At 54.6% G+C, this 5,231-nt stretch overlaps 1 non-coding gene across 1 annotated transcript; it reads left to right on the top strand.

Moving 5' to 3' along the window:
* The first annotated feature begins 647 nt into the window (after window positions 1-647).
* Window positions 648-719, top strand: trnae-uuc (transfer RNA glutamic acid (anticodon UUC)). Its single transcript has one exon. It is a non-coding gene; the product is annotated as a tRNA-Glu (tRNA).
* Window positions 720-5,231: the final 4,512 nt, after the last annotated feature.

Raw genomic sequence — 5,231 nt, 5'->3', positions numbered from 1 at the left:
GGTTAACCAGTTGTCCACCATAAATGTTCAAAGCTGTGTCCCTTGGACTAAGGGGAGAGGAAATGAGGGCAGTACCAGGGAGATCGACCAGGGTGAGGGGGAGTGATGGTTTTAATGGGTACAAGGGCGTCAAAGGTGGAGGTGAGGGTGTGATTGAGCAAATCAGTAGCTGCAGAAATGTCGTGGTGAATGGAGGGACAAAGACTGGACAGTTGGGAATTTGAAAGTGCCGTTGTAAGTAACTTGGGGGGAGAATTTTTTCCAGGGATGAACACGGAAGGAGGTGGGTTAGTCCCATTCCCCGGCTCTTTCCCCACAGCCCTGTGAATTTTTTAAACGTCAAGTATTTATTCAATACCCTTTTGAAAGTTACTATTGAACCTGCTTCCACCTCCCTTTCAGGCAGTGCATTCCCAATCACAACAACTCGCTGTGTGAAGAAATCTCTCCTCATTCCCCCGCCCGTGGCTTTTTTGCCCATTTATCTTAAATCTGTGTCCTCTGATTATTAACCCTCCCATCACTGGAAACAGTTTCTCCTAATTTACTCAATCGAAATCTTTCATAATTGTGAACACGTCCATGAAATCGCCCTGCAACCTTCTGGGTGTAGTCTCAGTGCCCTTCCTGCTGGTCCTTCCTTCAGTTCCCATGTGGTCCAGCGGTGAGGATTCCTGATTTTCACCCAGGCGGCCCGGGTTCGACTCCCGGTGTAGGAATACCAGCCTTTCAGTCCCAGCCTCACAATTTGCCTGCAGTCCGGGCTGTGGCTGCTGCTTCCTCCCTCGCTTCTGTGTCAGTCCCACAATCACACTGAGAAATGAGGCAGACCACAGCTCTTAAAGGGACAGTGCACTAACAGCAACAATGTCCAGACAGGTCACTCAGCAGCTCATGGCCAAGTGTTTGACGACAATCCTTTTATCATTCACTGTAAAACCCGAGTCTCAGTGAAACACACACAGAACATTCTGGAAACACTCAGCGAGTCAGACCGAATCTGTGGAAAGAACAGACCAATTAACTGAGAGTCTCAATGAGACAAGGAACGAGACACGGGCTCTTCACAAATTGTCACGGGATCTTTTACACTTCGGAGCAGAAAGAGGGGACCCCCATTAAACACTTCATTCAAAGGACAGCACCTCTCACGATGCAGCTCCCTCTCAGCACGACACAGTCAGTCTGGATCATGTGTCCCAGTCCTGGAACGGGAGCTGGAACCCACACCCTTCTCAACACCAGCCTGACTCCCTGGTGTTACTCTCACCCCCGGCTAGTCATGAAACAGACTGTGCCACTCCCAGAGTAACTGATGACCACAGCCTCAGCCCTGGGTCCCGGTCTGCACCATAACCGCAGCCTGTCACCGCTCATAGAAAGTGGCGTGGGATTCCTGAGTTCATTCTGTGATGTGCATTGGGGGAGTGGGACAACATGGATTGATCTTGCATAGAGCTGGCATGGACCCGATGGGCCAAATGGCCTCCTTCCGTGCTGTAACCTTTCTATGATTCTATGATTCCATGTGGGTGGAGAGGGATACAAGGAAGTGATCAGAGATGGCCTTATCCATGATTGACACGATCGGGGGGAGAGAGGCCACGTGAGATGGCAAGGTCGAGGGGGTGGCCATGAATATGGGTCGGGGAGTTTCTATGCAGTGAGAGATTAAGGGAGGATAAAGTATCACATAATAGACTTGTTTTAAAAATTGAAGCCCATGGGATTAAACGGACAATGGCAGCGTGGATATAAAATTGGCTCAGGAGCAGAAAACAGAGAGTAGTGGTGAACGGTTGTTTTTCAGACTGGAGGCAAGTATACAGTGGTGTCCCCCAGGGCTCGGTATTGGGAGCACTGCTCTTTTTGATATATATTAATGACTGGGACTTGGGAGTACAGGGTATAATTTCAAAGTTTGCAGATGACACGAAACTCAGAAATGTAATAAACAATGTGGAGGACAGTAACAGACTTCAGGAGGACAGAGACAGACTGGTGAAATGGGCAGAAACATGGCAGAAGAAATTTACTGCAGAGAATTGTGAAGTGATACATTTTGGTAGGAAGATTGAGGAGAGACAATATAAACTAAATGGAACAATTTTAAATGGAGTGGATGAATAGAGAGACCTGGGGGTGTAGTTACACAAATCTTTGAAGGTGGCAGGACAAGTTGAGAAGGCTGTTAAAAAAGCAAATGGGGCCCTGAAAGACATCCAATCGTTTCAAAACAGCGACTCTTTTTTTTTCTTTTTCTATTTATCTTCTTTTTTGTGTGTTTTTAGGCCCCCCTTTGATAAGAAGGGGGGTTTAGGGTTTGTTTATGTGCAAAACCACCCAAAGAAAACCAAAAACCAGTGTCAAATTAAGATTTTATCATTTTTGTCCAGAATGCACTCCAGCCCCTGCAGTGCCCACCGGTCGGGGAAACCGGGGAGTAAGTGAACTCCAGCTCCCCAACTCACCCGGCACCGTGCCCAGAGACCGGGAGAAGGGGCTCCCTCCGCCCACACCGCCACCAGGTTGAGCAGGTCCTGGGAGATGTCGAGCCGCGAGCGGGCGAATTCAGCCTCATCGGCCTCGCCCACCCCAGCACCCAGGACGCCCGACCCGGTGAACTGTATACTCTCCTCCGTGCCCGGATCCGCGACCCCCCTCATAGGCAGGGTCTCCCCATCCCCCCCGGGAGGCACGGGCTCGGTCTCCTCCCCCCGAGTGGTGGACGACTCCCGCCGATGGTGTGAAATGGAGGGTGGGGCCCCAGGATCCGCGTCAGGCACCAACTCCCCTTCCACGGGGGGCCGTCCCTTTGCAGGGTTCCCCTCCGCTTCCAGGGAGTGGCGCCTTTTTTTCTTTCCGGAGGGTCGCGGAGGGAGGGTCTGCTGGGGCCCCCTCCTCCGCTCCCTCCTGACCAACGATCTGCCCGGCCTCCGTCGCGACCACGAGATGTAGATCGGCCGCGGTCACGATCGCAGCCTCGGGCTCACTCGATTGTTCAGCATCCCGGGGACCAGCCTCCAGATGTTTGATTTTCCTTCCCGCCTTTTTTCCGCGAGAGTGCCCTCCTTCCCCCCCGGCAGAGGCCTTGTGTTGTTTTTTTATTCTTCGAGTGTGTTCATGTGCAGTAAACAATAAACCCAGAATATGTGTCATAATAATTTTTTCCCTTGTGTTTTCAGCCCTCTTTCATAAGAAGGGGGGTTTTGGGTGGTTTTTTTTGTCGACTGGAAGTTCAGTCAGAATGAGGCTTTTTTTCCCCCTTTTTCCTTGTGTGTTTTTAGGCCCCCCTTTTATAAGTAGTGGGGGGGGGTTCAGGGTGTGTTCATGTGCAGTAAACCAAAAAACCCAAAATAAGTGTCAAATAATAATTTTATTATTTCGGTCCAGGATGCACTCCAGTTTCGTCTAGTTTTCTCGTTTAGCCTCATCTGGGACAATTGGAGTCAGCTGACTGCAGGTTGTGTATAAAAGGTGCTGGTTGGTGGGTAAAGTGATAGTTGAGTTGTTTGGTATCATGGGGGATTTTGTAGTGAGAGGTTAATCACTGTGGTACTGACAACGAGCAGAGCAGAGCAGAGCAGAGCAGAGCAGAGCAGAGCCAGCCAGCCAGCGAGAGGAGAAGGAGACGAGAGGAACCATCAACAGGGAAGGAGGGAGAAGGAGAACACCATCACCATCAACATCAGCCGTGAGGGGTGTGCTGCTGCGGGTTCGGCCGTCAACACAGAGGGAGGAAGAGGAGGTCGGCGCCGTGAGGTGTGGACGGCTGGAGGTAGGGGGAGGAAGAAGACCATAAAAGGACAGGGGGTTTCCCCCCAAGTGTCTGGCCCGGGACAGCTGGAGCTGCCTGGGTGAAGTTACTTTTCTTTTGTTTCCATCCTTGGAGGACTGAGCCGAGGCAGCTTCGGCTGTCTAGGGGAAGACATCTCCTCCCCACTGCCCACCAGAAGGAAGAAGGTGCAGCCCCGCCCCTCTTCGACCCACTTCAGCGGCAGCCCACCCCTGCGGACTCTCTCCTTTCTCTGGGCGCCATCCCTCCCTCACTTGCTCTCCTGCTCTTGTGAGCTATACCTCTTAAGGCATAAACATCGGACAAAGGAGCCCCTCTCCCAAATTAATATTGGCAGACGTGGGAGAGGCGGTTATCCATTAAGGCCGTCTCCATCCATCGGCCTGAGACTATGGCGTCACCATCTTTGCCGGTGCCGGGACCCAGCAGGACGTATGCGGGAGTTGCCGCGGCGGCCGCTCCTGCTGTTTCTGCCGCTCCTGCTGGGCCGGCGCCGTTTCGCCTCTTGACGAGGAAGAATGGGGTCAAGGCCTACGCCCACCCCAACATGACCATTGAGGCCTGCGTAAAGGCCATGGCCGAGGTTGTCGGCCCCTCGGCCATCGTTGCGGCCTCCAAGGTCTACGGGAAGGCTGTTGTCTTTTTGAGGTCCGAGCGGGCGGTGTCCCTGGCCCTGAGCAAGGGGCTCACGGTGGGCGGGACTTTCCTGCCGGTGGACCCGCTGGAGGCCACCGCGCAGCGGGTTGTCATCTCCAACGTCCCGCCCTTCCTTCCGGATGAGCTCCTCCTCCCCCACCTGCGTCAACTGGGGGAGGTGAGGTCGGGGATAACGCCGCTGACGCTCGGCCTCAAGGATAACAGCCTCCGGCATGTTTACTCCTTCCGTCGCCAAGCCTTTATTACACTGGCACGGGAGGAGGTGACGGAGGGGGGCTTTAACGCCCTCCATGACGGGACAGCCTACCGTGTCTTCTGGACGGCGGAGGGTGGGCGGTGCCATGCCTGTAAGGAGGTGGGACACCTAAAGAAGAACTGCCCCGCCTCCCAGGCCGCCAAACAAGCTACGGCGGCCAAGGCTGGCGCCGCCACCGCTCCTCCCCCTAACCCCGCCCCCGCGTCGGGAGTGTCAACTGCGCGGGCGGAGGTTGCCGACGAGGCCTCCGCCGGGGGGGAAGGAGGGCACCCTCGGCCGCGAAAAGCGCTGAAGAAGACGAGGCACCAGGAGGCTGGTCCCCGGGACGTTAACGGGTCGAGCCAGCCCAAGGCCGTGGTCGTGACCGCGGCTGATCAACATCTCGCGGTCGCGACAGAGCCCGGGCTGGCAGGTAGTCAGGAGGGAGCGGAGGTGGGGGCCCCAGCAGACATGGGGCTCCCCCTCCCTCCGCGACCCTCCGGCAAGAAGAAAAGGCGCCACTCCCTGGAAGCGGGGGGTAAA

This window comes from Heptranchias perlo, chromosome 35 (genome assembly GCF_035084215.1).
Source record: "Heptranchias perlo isolate sHepPer1 chromosome 35, sHepPer1.hap1, whole genome shotgun sequence".
In the NCBI taxonomy this organism is placed as follows: domain Eukaryota; kingdom Metazoa; phylum Chordata; class Chondrichthyes; order Hexanchiformes; family Hexanchidae; genus Heptranchias; species Heptranchias perlo.
This window is presented reverse-complemented; position numbering and strand designations above follow the sequence as displayed.